This window comes from Dermacentor andersoni, chromosome 1, assembly GCF_023375885.2.
Source record: "Dermacentor andersoni chromosome 1, qqDerAnde1_hic_scaffold, whole genome shotgun sequence".
In the NCBI taxonomy this organism is placed as follows: Eukaryota; Metazoa; Arthropoda; class Arachnida; order Ixodida; family Ixodidae; genus Dermacentor; species Dermacentor andersoni.
Window position 1 is genome coordinate 229,675,626 of NC_092814.1, and position 15,935 is coordinate 229,691,560.

Sequence of the window (15,935 nt, forward strand, 5' to 3'; positions counted from 1 at the left end):
AAGCTGTAACTCAGACGACTATCTTCGCAATCAATGTCTCGGAGTATCATCTCAAAAATGGGCACTTGCAGCATTTACGTGTAAGTCCCTATGTCATATTACAATATGTCAATCAATGGGCAAACTATGCAGTATCCGAGGACACACAGCTTTTCCAGTCTGATTATTGATAAAGGCCAATCATACCATGCCTTTTCACACGTTCGTCCGTCCTTCCGCCTTCTGCCGTCTGGGTCCGGTGGTGCGTGATGCACGTGTACGTATACACACACACGACATAATTTGAACTTTAGAAAATTTGGCACTAAAACCAGCATCAAGGTTTGTAACTGTTTTGAAGCTGCAAAAATTAAGAATCGTGGGGTTTAACCTCCTGAAACAACACAGTCGTTTATGCCTCATAAGGGACATCGTCGCGGGGGATCCCGGATTAAACTTGGCCTCACGAGGTTCCTTAACGTGCACCAAAGCACGGTGCACAGGCGTTTTTGAAATCCACCCCCACCGGAACGCGGCCGCCCTGGTCTGAAATCGAGCCCGCAACCTCGTGCTCAGCAGCGCAACGCCATATATACGCTGACCCACGGCAATGGATGAAACTATAAAATAAAGCTGCTTTTTCTTTTCTTCCAACGCCATGAGCAGAAAACAGGAACACGTGCACGTATTTGGTAATTGTGCAATGTCCGGGTGCTTTAGCTCGGACTTGCGCGTTTACAAACTTCAGAGCATGACGTAAACCTCCTGAACGAGCCACGTAAAATTTCTTATTTTCCCCTCTGCCACCGGCGTGCCTCAGGTCATGCAGGCTAGAGCAGTCTCACCAAATTTCGTGCAGCGTTTCGAGGCGTTGAGGGGGACACAAAACCGAGCGTCACTTTATAGGAAGCTCAGTTCAGGAAGCTGTTTCTAGGCAAACGCACTCGCGATTGACGGCAGAACGTCATAGTTGAGAGACAAAAGCAGCCATAGTTCGGGCCAGTGAAGGCTAGTTTTTACTAGCATGAAGTGTACATATGGGATTTGATTGTTGCTTGGTTTTTAGCATTGTCAATTAAGACCTTCAGTGTAGCGGCAGCAGCTTCTCGCGTTCAGCTTTTGGTTAGCTGTCATTAGCTCCGCCGTATGTATACATTGCTGCACGTATTTAGAGTAACTGAGTGTGGTGTGCCACGCATGGTTAACAGCACCAGCTGCGCGTGGCTCAACCACCGGAGCCGTGGTGTCTTGATGTCCAAAGAAGCTTTGATTAAACCAGAGCAAGCCGCAGCGAGTTGATGCCAGGTCGGCGCCCTCTTCTTTTCTCTGAAGAGGAAAAAAAACAAAGAAAAGGAAAAGTGTTATACTTCACGCTTCCTTGAAGTGAAGTGGCTTCTGAAAGTTCTCCAAATCTCGGAAAAAAAAAGGAAAAAGAATACTGTGCCGCAGTGCATAATCACAAAGGAAAAGGTTGCACGCTACATGATTGCGTCACGAAACGCTGAAAACAAAACGAACACCTGCAGCTCTGAGCGTATACCTGTTAAGTGGAAACAGCGCGGAACTAATGGTCTCCTGGAAAGATTAAGTCCCGAGACTGCGGCGCGTCCATTGCTTCAAGTGTATGGAGCGAAGGAGACGCGCAGGCTCATTTACCCGAGCAGTGATCTGCGCGTGTTGCAGCAAATAGAGATATTAATTCTGCTTGGGTTCCGTTTCTAAAATGGAACTGCTCGCGCAAGTGCGACTATCAAAGTCCTGGCATAAAGAGTATCTCTGAAACATTCACCACGTTGCATCTCTGTACTGTTTCTCCTTGACGACTCGACATTGCGCCGTAGTGCGTGATTATATAGCCCTTTTTTTTCCTTGAAAGTTTACAAGGTGGGACCACTGCCGCGAATGCCGAAGGTTTTCCGTATACTGATTCTCATTGAACAGACACTTTCTTTTCTATTATTTAAACTTTATTTTGGTAATATCCTCTTCACCTGTTTTCGATTGGCCTTAGTAGTCATACATACGTGACAAGCGCAGGGGCGTGGTCACTTAATTGGTTTGTTTCTTCTAAAAGTTTTACGTGCAAAAGTTTTACGTGCAAAACCACGATCTGATAATGAGGCAGCACGCCGTAGTAGAGGGCTCCGGAAATTTGGACCAGCTGTGGTTCTTTAACGTGCACCTAAATCTGCAAAAGAGACGCACAGGCTCGTTTACCCCGGCAGTGATCTGTACGTGTTGCAGCAGAGAGATATATTCATGCGTAGAAGTGCTTCTTAGAAGTGCTTCTTAGAAGTGCTTAGAAGCACACGGGTGTTTTCGCATTTCGCCATCGAAATGCCGCCGCCGTGGCCGCGATTTGATCCTGCGACCTCATGCTTAGCAGCCCAATACCATAGACACTAAGCAACCGCGGCGGGTTTGTTTCTTTTTCGTCCCGCCCCTCTCTCTCTCTCTCTCTGTCTCTCACACGCACACACACACGCGCGCGCGCACACACGCACACGCACACGCACACGCACGCACGCACACGCACACGCACGCACGCACGCACGCACGCACGCACGCACGCACGCACGCACGCACGCACGCACGCACGCACGCGCAACGGTTAAGGGCTACGTCGATATTTACACAACGGTGTTTTACATCTCGGAAACCAAAGTCATTCGTTTAAGAGGTGCTTGACAGGTATTCGCACAGGTAGGGCACTAGATGCCATCAGAGACCAAAAGCGCAGCCTTGGACAGAACGCAATGACGAAATGCAGCACTGGGCAAAACTGCTCAGCCAAGCTGGTAGTAGAGAGAACATGTATTGTCTTGAAAAGTTCTTTGGAGAGAGAGAGAAACGAGATTGAAAAGGCAGGGATTCTCCGTAGTTTTCCGTAGTGTCAGTGCGGTCAATGATCCCACCATTCAACTACAATGACACAAGAGGGTTAGCAGACTAAAAAAACGCGAAGTTCAGTAACTCTGATTCCCTTATACCTCGGTTGTGAACTGCAGCTATGAGCCCTCGACTCTTCGATACCTTTAGACTCTCCCATGTGATCTTGAGAAGATACCCCTTGTAATTCTGGGAGACATTTAGCAAACTGTAGTACCACACAAAGCTATATATATATATATATATATATATATATATATATATATATATATATATATATATATATATATATATATATATATATATATATGATGTTTCCCCCTCATATGGAGAAGCAGCCTGCCGGATGTTGTTACAGCAGACGCGCGCTGTGCGAGGGATGCACTTTTGTTTTCGGCAGGATTAACTGAGGCTGTTGACGACGCCGGAATACAACGTGGGCTACTAGTTCCTGGATTCATGAACAGGAACTGCAGTACAAGTATGCTCAGATACACTTACGCCCACAGTTCATCTCGAAAAATTGACCATGTTGCAGTTAAGGCACACATAACAGCATTAAAACAAGATTCAGAAAGACACATCAACATTACAAGCCCAAACCACAATGCGAAAAAAAAACCGTTAATATAGCCAATAACAATAAAACACATAACATGCAAGACGACAGTATAAGTGAAAAAAAAAAAAAACACTGATATGAACAAAACGGTTCTGAGAGATTTGTAAAAGAGGATCTCATGCTGTATATGAACTCATAATAGCAAGCATATTGTTTTTTTCAAAGCTACTAGAACACACTTGTTCATGGTGCTTGTTGGCCACGGCCCCAATAGCTTCTCTAAAGTGAAAACCCTGTGATCTGAAGTCATTAGTACCGATTTCAATCGGTCTTGGTGTATCATGATGACGGCATTAGATGGAATAAGATGGAACATAGGGAGAGTTGGTAAAGTTTCATCGTAGCTACAGCGCGACAGACGCGGCCAAAAAGAATAGAAGGGGACACCGTATCATGTCCCCTGCCAATCATTTTGTCCGCGTCTGTCGTGCTGTAGCTACCATGAAGCATCTTTACCAACCTGGCCACAATCAAACTGTTCAGGGGATCTAGTTATGTTCAAAATGTCTATCACTTTGATATTTCATGATTTGATTATAGATGTATGATGTGTGCAAAATATGATAAGAATTATGCAGAGATTACCAATATATATTGTTTCAATTTTAATTCGAATAAAGCATTGATCGGTCCACCTGCAGGAAGCACAATTTCGTACGCTGGTTGTTGCTGAATGCCGGCAGCCACATGTGACACCAGAAACTCCCGCATGTCATCTTCAATGCACACGTTACCAAGATCTCGCTGAGCCGCAGACACAATACGCAGACAGTGATCCTAATTCAGATCATTTTGCGAGTCTTCCATGCAGCTGCAGTGAATGCTCAAGGAGCTAGTTGTCTAATTTTGGCGAACACGACACTGATGCCATTGAAACGCCAACGATCGACCGATTCCTTGGAAGACAGCGTCGCTGAAGTATCCTTTTTTCGTACTACTCCGACAACGATGGTCACACGATCGACAAGTGCATGAAGGGAGTCGTAACCGCTGCTTCTGCAGTTTCGATGTTGGCAGGTTCGCCGACGAAGCGGACAAAAACTGTTTGCCGATCGTCGTCCGGCTAGTCTATAGCTGATCAGCCGCTGTGCAAAGATTTCGTACGCAGAAGAACCAAGCCCTTGATGCCAACACTAGTCTTTACTTCACATAGGCTCAAAATACATTTCGACAAGCTTTTGCAGCCCATGTACAAACATGTTTGCCAAAAACTTATTCATTCCTCATCGGAACAGCTAACAGCGACTCATGATGCAACGGCCGAAAACATGAGATTTACCTGAAACACCCAGTATAGCGGTGCACTAGTTGGTTGCCATTCGTGCACGATACCCAGCGACCGATAACAAAAATGAGACGCACAACACAAACACAAAGCAATGACTTCAACTGATCGGGTCGCTAAAGGAATTTCTGGTACCCGCCGTGGTGGTTTAGCGGCTGTGGTGTTGCGCTGCTAAGTACGAAGTCGCGGGATGAAAGCCGTGCCGCGGCGGCCGCATTTCGATGGGGGCGAAATGCAAGAACGCCCTTTTCCCGTGCATTGGGGGCACGTTAAAGATCCTCAGGTTGTCCAAATTAATCCGTAGTCCCCCACTATGGCACGCCTCATAATCATGATCGTGTTTTTTTACGCCCCATTCGCTCCCCACGTGTAGGGTAGCAAACTGGACTCAGTCTGGTTAACCTCCCTGCCTTTCCTTCTTCCCTTCCCTCTCTCTCTTGACACGTAACGCCCCAGAATTCCAAAAAAATTGTTAGAAATATTTTCACAGTTTTCATAAACGTATTAAGCGAGAGAAAACAAAAATTCCTCGCATCCAATGCCTACGCCCTCGAATTGAAGTCTATGGCAGATAGTTTCCCGTCCTGTACAAACACCACATCGCTGACGTAAGATTTAAGGCTGAGTGTCCAAGTCCCGAGGAAATTTCTTTCACGGGGATTTCGTGCTTCAAAAGCTCTTGCGGTCGGCTATGCATATGCGCGATGGAAGCAACTGCTGACTGAGAAAAGCGCAACAAAAGTACATCGAAGGTATAAAAGGAAGAAAAGGAAGCTGACGCAGAGTTTGCATGAGCCTTATGACAGGCGACATTTGCCTTCCTGCTATGAAATTTCAAAGTATCTGAATGTTTTGCCAGAGAAAGCGTCGCTTGGTGCTTGTCCACACGTTGAGTGTGTTCATGTTTTGGCGTCCGCTGCACGTTTACGTAATGTCCACAACGTCGACTGATTCTGCCACCCGGATATACGTTCTTTACGAGGCAACTAACAATGTTATGAAACAATCGATAACGGCCACTGAAAGTGCACATGAAACAAGAGAGTGTTCTGTAAGCAATAACACATGCAGCCATAAACAGCACAAGGAAGTACAATGAATAAAGGTAGACAATCGCAAAGTGGTTGTTTGCCGACGGTCCGTGATCGCCTGTCACCGCCTTCGTTGTCTTCAAACACACGCATTGCTTCTGATGAGCAGCAGTGTGTCAATACCTGGACTCAACCGCCGCTGAGCACAGAGCAATGTATACATACCTATATGGCAGTGATGCACCTAGCGGCTCCTTTCGTACAGCATCGAGGTGAACAAATGTCATATGTAACTGTCTATCCACGGAACAGTGACGTCAACAAAAGAGTAGTACTCTGGATTTATTTGTTAACGTTGGGCTGATGTTTACCGAGTGAGAGCTGGCTGGACATGCGGGTTGGGGCATAGCGTGCAGTTGAAACGTTTGCTCATGGGCGTAATGCGAATTTTGTGGGTTCGGTCCCCACCGGCGACAAGTTATATTTTTCCACTGTTTTTCTCCGCCTTCCTCCCCCCCCCCCCTTCGTTATTTTCTACATTTGACTTTAAACCCCAGCTAATTACTCCTATGCTTTCCTTGTTTCATTGCCTGCTGGCCTAAAAAAAAAAAAGGCCTCTCTGTTTCCCTTCTCATGGTTTTCTCATAGAAAGAAGTTTAAACGCTGAAAGCTGCCACTCTGCCAGTTACTGAAAACCCAAAAAAACTTCGCCAGAAAGCACATCGCTACATTCCACAATCAACAGAAATAGTGGTCACGGGATTGCAACTGCCGGTTACGTGTGATAATTTTTCTTCGGTTACTGTGAGAGTCACGAGACAGCGAGACCTCGACCTGGCAAGCCTGCGAAATTCAAGCTAGACTTCTACAAGATCTTACCGAGAAACGCACCACCAGTTTCGTGAAATTCTTAAGAATAAATTATTTAGTGCAATGTCGCTTCTATGGAGAGGATTAAATACGGAGCGTCCCTCACGGCATAATTTACGAAAGAAATTACGAGCCTGTATGCAAACCATAAAAACATATTTTACATTGAAGAATATGACAATACGAAGGAAAGAGACACAGTCTATGTTCAGCACAATCATCAGGTGACCCTTTCCCTTATTATTCCATATTTGCAGCGCAAGTACTCGTCTTCGAAATAGTGCCTTTTCTACCTTTGTTTGTTGGACTAAATACGATAGCAACTCTGTTCGCCCTCGATGCAGTATCAGACAACAGCGAGGAGCGTAATAGTATTTTGGATATTGACTACTGATGTTCTGAGCACCATAAATACGCCATATGGCGGCGTCATGCACCATACCAGAGGTTCCCGGATTGATGTGGTCAACTTGACCACCTGCTCCTTAATCTGCCGTCTAATTGTCAATTCATTGCCGCATTAGTATACTGTCCCCATCACGATGCGGCCTCTGCCACCAAGAATCGAGCCCGCTACATGGTGCGCAATAGAATCACAAAGGAGAAATGTTGCCTGTACTACTGCGGCTGTCTCCGAAGAGGGGGTGACCTCCTGCATAGACTGCGCGCAGCTGTGTGTGCTGGGCTTTCATTGTCTGTTCTTCCATTCTCCATTTCGCTTATCACATTGAAGAACTTAATTAGTTCTCGAAAAGTGAATGCGCTCGACTAGCCGACTGCTGTCGGAGGGATTAACCTCTCATTTTTGAAACAGTTCTCTAGAGCCTCGTGAATATGCTTGGGGAAAGGCCGATCTCACCTTTTGCGACGATGAGATCGGCAATAGGCTGGCTCGCATTTATGTGCAATCATGGTGAGTTCAGAGCGAACGAAAGTTGCAAGGATTTGCTCGCTCTCTACAGCTAGATCATTGCATAAACAAAACCCATGGTTTTTGAAGGCTCCCTTTATTTACACATGCTACTAAAGAGTATCATAAGCTATGAGAAAGAAAGTTCCTATGACAATGGCAAAGACAGGCTTTCGTAGTTGCAACAAGGCTAACAAGGCTTGTTCTTTTGCATTCTTCATGCCTACGTGCTAGTATAAGAATGATAAGAGAAAGAAATGTTACTAGAAAAATGTCACTCGAATTCGGCGCCTTCTTACCTGTTTCGTCCTTCTTGTAGCCATTGCATTGCATTGCAACAGGTGCACCTGAGAAGAGTGCGACCAGAAGTCCTCATTCGTCAGCGACTACTGCTCAGGTCGGCGCTTCTCCTGCGTGACAGCTTCAACTCGCCGGTCTCGCCAGATGTGAATTGGAAAACAAGCCAGGCAGGGTTCATTCAGTTGTGACAAATGCGGTTGCAATATTTACTTAGAATCTTTAGGCTAATTAAGACACGTGTCGCCAGCTATTCTTGCCACGTAATCTGTGCGGAACGTCTGTACTGAGCCCAGCTCCAATTAGACGGTCTGTGCTACACAATATAAGCTAAGCTCCATAGCTGCGGTCAAGTTAAACAAGTGGTATCGTGATTATCTCTTTGTTGATTCAACGCTTGCTTTTATGTTATCAGTATAAAAACCTGAATAAACAATAAAACTAGCAAATATTTTTACTGTTGTTTCACCTTCCGACACGAAGTATACTTCGCAGGCCGAAGAAGTACTTACGGCTAATTCTAAACGTTATTACTAATTAGCAGTACATTTGATGTCCTAAAGACCGCGCTATTATTGGTGAAAATTGCCATGTATACTCGCGGTTAAACTTCTCAGAAAAGTACTGTCGCCGAATGTCTCTTCGCCATAAATGTAAAAATTAAAAAAAAGGGGAGGGGGCGTCCACACCAACCAGGTTTAAAGACGTTGCTGCTCCGTTCCCTAGTGAGAGCCATTGGCGGCATTCCTTCCGCATGCTGCTTCTGCTGCGTGTGCGACCCGGAAAGAGGGCGAGGAGGTGTTGCTGGCGGGCGCCACTATCGCCGGTGCGTGGATGTCGCCGCATATGCTGTTCACGTGCGCCGCGTGGGCCTCGCGCTAACGATGGTTGGCCGCCCCTAGCACCGCCGCCGCGAGCCTGTATCGCTTATGGTCATCCCAGGGGCGAAAATAATTGCCCGAGTCGTTTGGGCTCGCGGGATCCGTGCACGCGTGAGAGGACCCACGGAACAGGAAGGAGCCTGGCGAGGTGCAAAGGAACGAGCAACAAAAGGCTTTCCAAGACAAGAGCGATTCGAGTGGAAAGGAAGGATGGATGGTTTTTTGCGCCTTGCTCGAGCTGCCGCCGAAGTTGGGCGAGGCTGTGTGTGTGTCCGCTCAGCAACTCGCCGTGGCTGCGCTTCGGGGCTCCCGGGACGTAAAGGCGGGGAGGAGGTTAGATAAAGTGCTCAAAGGAAATAAGGGGAACGTGCACGGGGTTCAGCACTCCTAATTGCGTTTAAATGATTAACGAGAGTTGATGCGCTCGCGTTCTGCTATCCTCCCTCGAGAGGTCCAGACGTGCAGGAAGTGGTTCCATGACGGTGGTTAAGCGGAGCAGCGCGATTCAATAGAAGAAGCGTGTGGCGGCCTAGAAGCGCGCGGGGCGCTTTGTTAAGTAGCGGAACCTCTCCGGCGAAGCGATGATGATGCTGGCCTCCGTCGTCGTCTTCTTCCCGCATCTTTCCTTTTTCTTGTTCGCTCTTCTGAGGGCGGGAAAAGCGTCAAAAGAGCGTGCGCAAATTCATTATATCAGCTGTCTCATGTAGTGGCCATTGTCCTGTCTGAAACCTGTATTCAATCTCTGAGCATCGCAGTTCGCAAGCTCCTCACTTGGCGTGTAAGGGTTATGTTCGTTTCCGTCTCTCTACGTCTTGATTATATTGTGTTAGTCATGAAAAAGAATTTAGCCGCCACACAGCGCCTCTCAACGGCAAGGTGCCCATAGGATTTACGACTTGCTCTGGCTTCATCAAAGTGATGGCCACATGCTTGTTCCCAATTAGTAAGTGCCTTGTACGCTTCTTTTATTTTCTGAGCCAGTTTAATTTACACGACAACCGTAGCACTTCGCGTGTGCAATTGATTTAGTGCCTCCAAGGAAGGTAATCTCTGAACACATTCAGTCGCCACTATGACTACACGTTCATCCACAGATAGATGATAGAATATGTAGTGTCGTGTTGAGCAGCGGCACAAACGCGACACGCTGTCACATCTATCCAGGCCGATAAAAGTAGACTAAGGTGTTTTATTCGGAAGCATTCCAAAATGGGAGAAGGAGGGAGGGAGGCTTAACGCTTTAGTAGTGGTGGTGGTAGTCAGTTGTATAACAGGCGGGTTTAGCCTGGCGATCAAGGCCGGCAATCGTTCCACCCGAGCGTCTCTTATAGAATCGCTGTGGTGTTTCACCACATGTACATCAGACCCGTCTCTATTAAGAATGCGATAAGGAGACGTGCAGTTTCTTTGCGAGCCATAACTGGAACACAAGGTGTTGCAGGAAGGTCCTTTTGTTGCAGATTTTCTAGGAGAGTGTCCCTTTCATCTGGGAATTTCGGGCACGACCACAGAAAGTGTTCAATGTCTCCTATCTCGTCGCATGTTGGACAGTTCGGATAACTGATACGCCCCGTCTTAAATAACCGTGCTGATGCAGCAGAACTGATAGCTGGGCGAGTTGCTGGCGTACTAGCAGATCCTGTCCTTATTCGATATAAAAGTGCGGCTTCCTCTTGACGCAATCTCTTGGTTACACATGGCATATGTAGTGGAACACAGTCACCCAAAGTGATTTCTAATGTCAAATTTTTTAACTTGATCACTCTTTGAGTTCTTTACTTTTGGAGGATGATGGAGCGCTTCGCATACAAGAGCATCAGCGTTTTCTTTGCCAGCAATGCCAATGTGGGATGGAATCCACTGAAACTTTCCTGTGAAGCCTTTGTTGCCGAGTTCTTTCATGAGCGCTAGTGATTTGCACGGGAACTTGGTGGACGGTAGACCAAGATAGAGTTGTTGCAACGCGGCCTTTGAGTCCGTAAGGAGAACCACATTCTGTGGAGGCAATGTCTTTAGCTTGCGCAGAGCAGCAGCTATTTCCACGCTTTCCACAATTGTCGACGAATCTATACAGTCCAGACGGCCAGATCACGCTTATCTCAGAGAGGGAATGCAGAATGCAGCTGTGCAGCGATATTCGTCTACTTTCACAGAGCCATCTGTGTATACTTGGAGGTGATTCGGGTAAGTCGTGTTCAGGTGTTCCAGAACTAGTGACTTGGCTTCCGCAGCTGGAATGCAGCTCTTTGACTGCAGTCGTGGTACACTTAAGTTGCATGTGATATCCTCGAATGTCAACGGAGGGTCTACCTTTTCCCTGTATCGAGCAGCGTAATCCTAAGACTCGAAACATGTTCAGTGCTGCAAAAGAATGTGAGCGCGGCCTGTTACCTACACGTCTTAAGAGGGCTTTGCTGGGCGAAGACTTGTTGCGGCGCGACTATCGCCTCCAAAGCATGCGAAGAAGAAGATGGGCTCACGTGCAGGTAGCGCTAGAATAGGACACGCTAGCGCGCTCCACCTGAGCGGCCGCGGCATCCGCAGCTCCCGAGATCACTCTGCACCCATGGCTGGCCGGCCTAAATTAACCGTGACTTCCGCGGCTACCTCATTGCGCCTATTCTCACAGATTCACTCAAACATAGTAAGTCTATAGCTGGGTCGTGAGAGTGTGGGAAGCCTGAAGTCCCAGAAGGTGTGATTCAGCTTCGTAGAGCACTTCTTTGTTCGATGCCGGCTGAGGGACTCCCAAGCACAGCCCAAGACCTTTTCAGTGCATGGTTTCTAAGCACTCGTATTGGCTATCTGAGGGTCACATCAGAGGAAGCTGGTATAGGATCCGACTTGTAACCAACACTGGGTGTAGCCGTAGCATCGATGTTAGGTGGGTATTCCAACGTATGCCAGCAACTCGCTTGAGCACATGAAGCCTCTGTGACGATGACGCCACAACGTGCTCCACAGCGCGGCGGCGTCAGAGCAGCTTGTGGTTGAAGGTAATGCCAAGAAGTCGGACGTTGGTCACTTGTCAAATCGGGTACCCGTTCAAATTTGGCTTCAAGCGTGTAAGTTTTCTTTTAATTCCATGAAATACCGTGAATGATGATTTCTCTGCTGATAGTGATAAGTCAAGAATTGTCAAGTGGCTCTGAATGGCATCTACTGCTCCCTGGGCTATTCTTGCGAGGTGACGATGCTGGTAGCCGGAGAGCCATATGCTGATATGATCGGCATATATAAACTTCTTCATGGGTGTTTGATGTTTTAGTATTCTTGGTAGACTCGCCATGGCGATGGTAAGTACTAAGGGAGACCAAACGCTCATCTGAGGTACGCTGCGAAATTTACCAATTTCATCTCAAAGTATGAAACGAACTCTGATGCGGCGATCATTGAGAAACGTATGTATGTACCCGTAATGCCTATAGCTTATAACTGGCTGATGATCGCTATTTGAGACACGTATTCGTAAGCCTTGGAGACATCCATAAAAACAGCAAGTGTCGACAGGCCGTCTGAATTGTAATGTTGTATGTGACTTAGCAGGTCCAGTACATTGTCTTGATCACTTAGACGCTGCCGAAACCCAGTCATGCACGGTAATAGCATCCGACACTGATCGAGGTACCAAGTGAGTCTTCTGCAAGCCACCTTCTCCATTAGATTCGCTGCACAGGAGGTCAACGATACCGGTCTGTAGGAGTCCAGAGCAGCCGGACTTTTTCTAGGCTTTAGAACCGATACCACCCATGCTACCTTCCATAAATGTTAATATCCCCTCTCGCCCCACGCTTCGTTGAAATGTTTCATCAGATCCCGTCGTCTCTCACCTAGTAGGTTAGTCAGCATATGATTGCTGATAAGGTCAGGTCCCACCACACGGTGACGTTGAAGGCTGCTCATCGCTAGTTCCGACTCTCTCAGTGTGAAAGAAGCATCCATCAGAGACGACGATAGCGGTGGAGGAGGGTTGGTTCTGCCTGTTGACCTGCCGGAAGAGTATACTTGAGCAAAGGCATTCGCAAGACAAGCGAGTGGCTCGCCTGATTTCAATGCTAGGGCTTCAAATGGCTGGATTGGTCGAACCTTTTCAGCAAGCTTATTAAAGACCCACCATATCCTTGGTACTGGCGTGAAGACCGAGAGGCTTGCACATAATGCTACCCATTGCTGCCCATTGCTCTCTTCTTAGTTTCTTTGTGTAGCGGAGAATCACTGCGTTAATTCTGTCATATATCGTCTTCATTGGCGGGTCGCCTTTCGTCCTCATAAGCGTTTGTTCCGCTCTTCCACGGGCAGCGCACAGATTTTTGAGCTTTAAGTCCGGAGCGGGGAAGTGGTCCGGCAGCTTTAGCTCAGCGGTAGCTAATCTGTTGCTACGTAGCATATCCGCGAACAAGTATCCAGAAAATTCGCTTAGACCGTCCCTGTACGTGTGCCAATGCCTCACAGGACAGGATCTTCGGCTGGTGGTTCGAAATCCAGCAATGTTGACGAAGAAAGGAAAATGGTCGCTGCCCATCCTATCTTTACTCGTCGTTGATGATGCAAGAATGTCCGTTGAGTGTAATGTCAAGTCAATGACACTGTAAGAGGCCGGCGGTCGGGAAAATGTCGGCTGTCTGTCATTCGCCACACAGAGTCCTCCAGTATCTAAAACATTGACAATTTTTTTTCCACGAGTATCAATCACCTTGTCATCTCGGAGAATATGGTGCACGTTAAAGTCCCTGCATATAATCATCGGAGCAGGGCAGCGGCTGCAGAAGTCTCTCATGATTTATCCCATCACGACCTTTTGACGAGAACTCACATATACGGACGCCAGTCTGAGGCTTCGGTTACCCAAGCACACTTGCACAGCAGTGACCTCCAAAGCACTTCTGTAAAGGTCTTGACCTCATAGGGCTAAATGTGGCATTTCAAGTCTGACATATAGCCTGGCACTTCCATTCGGAAATGTCGGAATACTTTGGTTTCCATGTGCGTCATAACTAGCAATTGATCTGGAACTTGGAAGGCCAGCCTCGGATAGTTGCCCAATATTGACACAGACATGTTACGTAAGAAAAGCGACAGTATGACACGCAAGACCCGCACAGTTCCATTGCATAAGAAGCTTTGCCAGTATTACTGTTTTCGTGTCGAGCTTACAGCTTTATGACAGCAACGTGCAGAGTAGAGCTACAGAAAGCAGCAGCGAAATACTACACAAGCGTGTTTTCTGGTGGACAAGTCTTGCAAAGTTCAGTACCTCAATGAATGGGTTTGGATCGTTTTCCCCCCGCGTAGTAGTCATGGTAGTACCTGTCAGTGCGGAGTTTCTGCACCGAAGCACCGCGTTCCTCACATTGCGCAAACATACCCCCAGTTGTCATTTGTCAGTGCGCCAGCCGAGGAGCTCCAGTGAAACGCTAATCGCACTAAAGCATGGAGGGTAGGTCTACAAGGCGAGACCCCTCCATGGTCCAGACGCAAGAACAACGTGTGTACTGCTGCGTGTGTGGCGCACGCTGCAGTTCAACGCCGGAGGAGCCCAGACGCGGTGCTGTGTGTGTAGGCGGCCGAGACTAAGCGACAACGCGCGAAGCGGACGCACGTTGTGCCTGCCGTTAGCATGCCACAGTACAAGAACGCGAGGCCGACGCCGACAAGATTCTTTTGTTCTAGCCGATACTGCTCGCGTTCATCGAGTCCTCTCTGCATGTGTGCGTGCGCACGTCACACCACGCGTGTTTACTTAGCCAGCTCATGGGCACTGCAATTCACACGGCCAGTAAAGATATATACGAGCCTTACTTCCTGTAATATTCTAGGATGTTGATATCGCATTCATTGCTTCGCCTTATAGAGAAATTGTGATCTTTTAAATAAATCAACTAATAAAATTGTCCAACGCCCAGATTCGAACAGATGACGTCTAGCATAGAAGTCCGATACCGTAAAAGTTACGCCACGGATGCTTTACCCCCATAACGGTGAACCTCATAATGGGATCGCAGTTTTGACATGTTAAATAACGGAAATTATTTAAAATTAATTAACTCGCCGTTATACGTCACATGTGGGCCGATCCCCAAAAAAAAGTACAGTCTCACAATGTGTGCCGATCGCGCAGATAGTGCAATAAAAAATTTACGAGTCCGACGCTTCTTCGACTCTCTCCACGTGAGTGACGCGATAAAGTGCGGTTCGCAGTGACTCCGTCCCTGTCTCACCCCCAATTCACTCAGGAAGACTTTGTATTTCGTCAGCTTTTATTACAGTTATATGTACGTAGCGAGACCTTGGAGCATCGTAGAGGCACCGCCTACTCATTTGCACCTACGTGCAATCATAGAAAAGGAACGTTTTGGCAAGAACAAAGTCATAGCAATACAAAAACACTCACGAATGAGTTCCCGCTAGTGCTTCATAAGTCATGACATACAGCATACTAGTTCACAAGCAAGAAGACAAGCCCACTGCAGTCCATGTGAAAAAAAGAAGTCGCAGTTTCGCCCGAAAGGCGAAGCGTCGACTGCGATAGCAAATTAGCGTACAGCTATACGAAGTAAGGATAGTGGTTTTATCGGCCGTATAAACTTGTAAACATAGACACACTAAATTAACAAGCACGGTGTCACGCGCGCAAAAGCAAACATGAACTCATCTCTCTCGATGACCGCGGAAACTCCCTGTCAAAGCGCTGGAGTGGAGAAGCGCGGCAGCGGCAGCAGCGAGCGAACTGACCTTCGTGCAGTGTCTGAAGCGCGCGTGACGGAAGACGGCGCGTTTCCTTCCCGCTTTCCTCCCTTGCGTGCGCTTCCTTCCTTCCCTAATCCTCGCACGCCTTCACTCGCACGTGCAGCCTACGGCGGGCGGCGACGATTTTATCGCCCTTGGATTGCACACGCAACCTCACAGGGACGGCGACGGCAGATATGCGCCGGGAGTGTCCATATAATGGATATCGCAATAAAAATAAAGAAAGAATAACCTGGACAGCGCCCTAGGATATGCACCATAACGTAAGAACATACAATGAAGATGCAAGATCCCATCTCTGGGATCAATGGCTCTGTGTTGCCACAAGTGCCGCAAACATCAATGCACATGTCTGAATAAGTGTAAATAGGAATAATAAAAAATCCGCCATCTTCCAATTTTTTAAAAAAAATCTTCCTTTGGA

At 47.4% G+C, this 15,935-nt stretch overlaps 1 long non-coding RNA gene across 1 annotated transcript in view; it reads right to left on the minus strand.

Annotated features, from left to right (window-relative positions):
• Window positions 1–972: 972 nt before the first annotated feature.
• LOC126547633 (uncharacterized) overlaps window positions 973–15,935 on the minus strand; it is a 66,783-nt gene continuing 51,820 nt past the window's right edge. Inside the window, exon 2 of the long non-coding RNA XR_008609221.1 lies at window positions 973–1,305. This is a non-coding gene — a long non-coding RNA (uncharacterized lncRNA). The remainder of the gene's footprint in view (window positions 1,306–15,935) is intronic.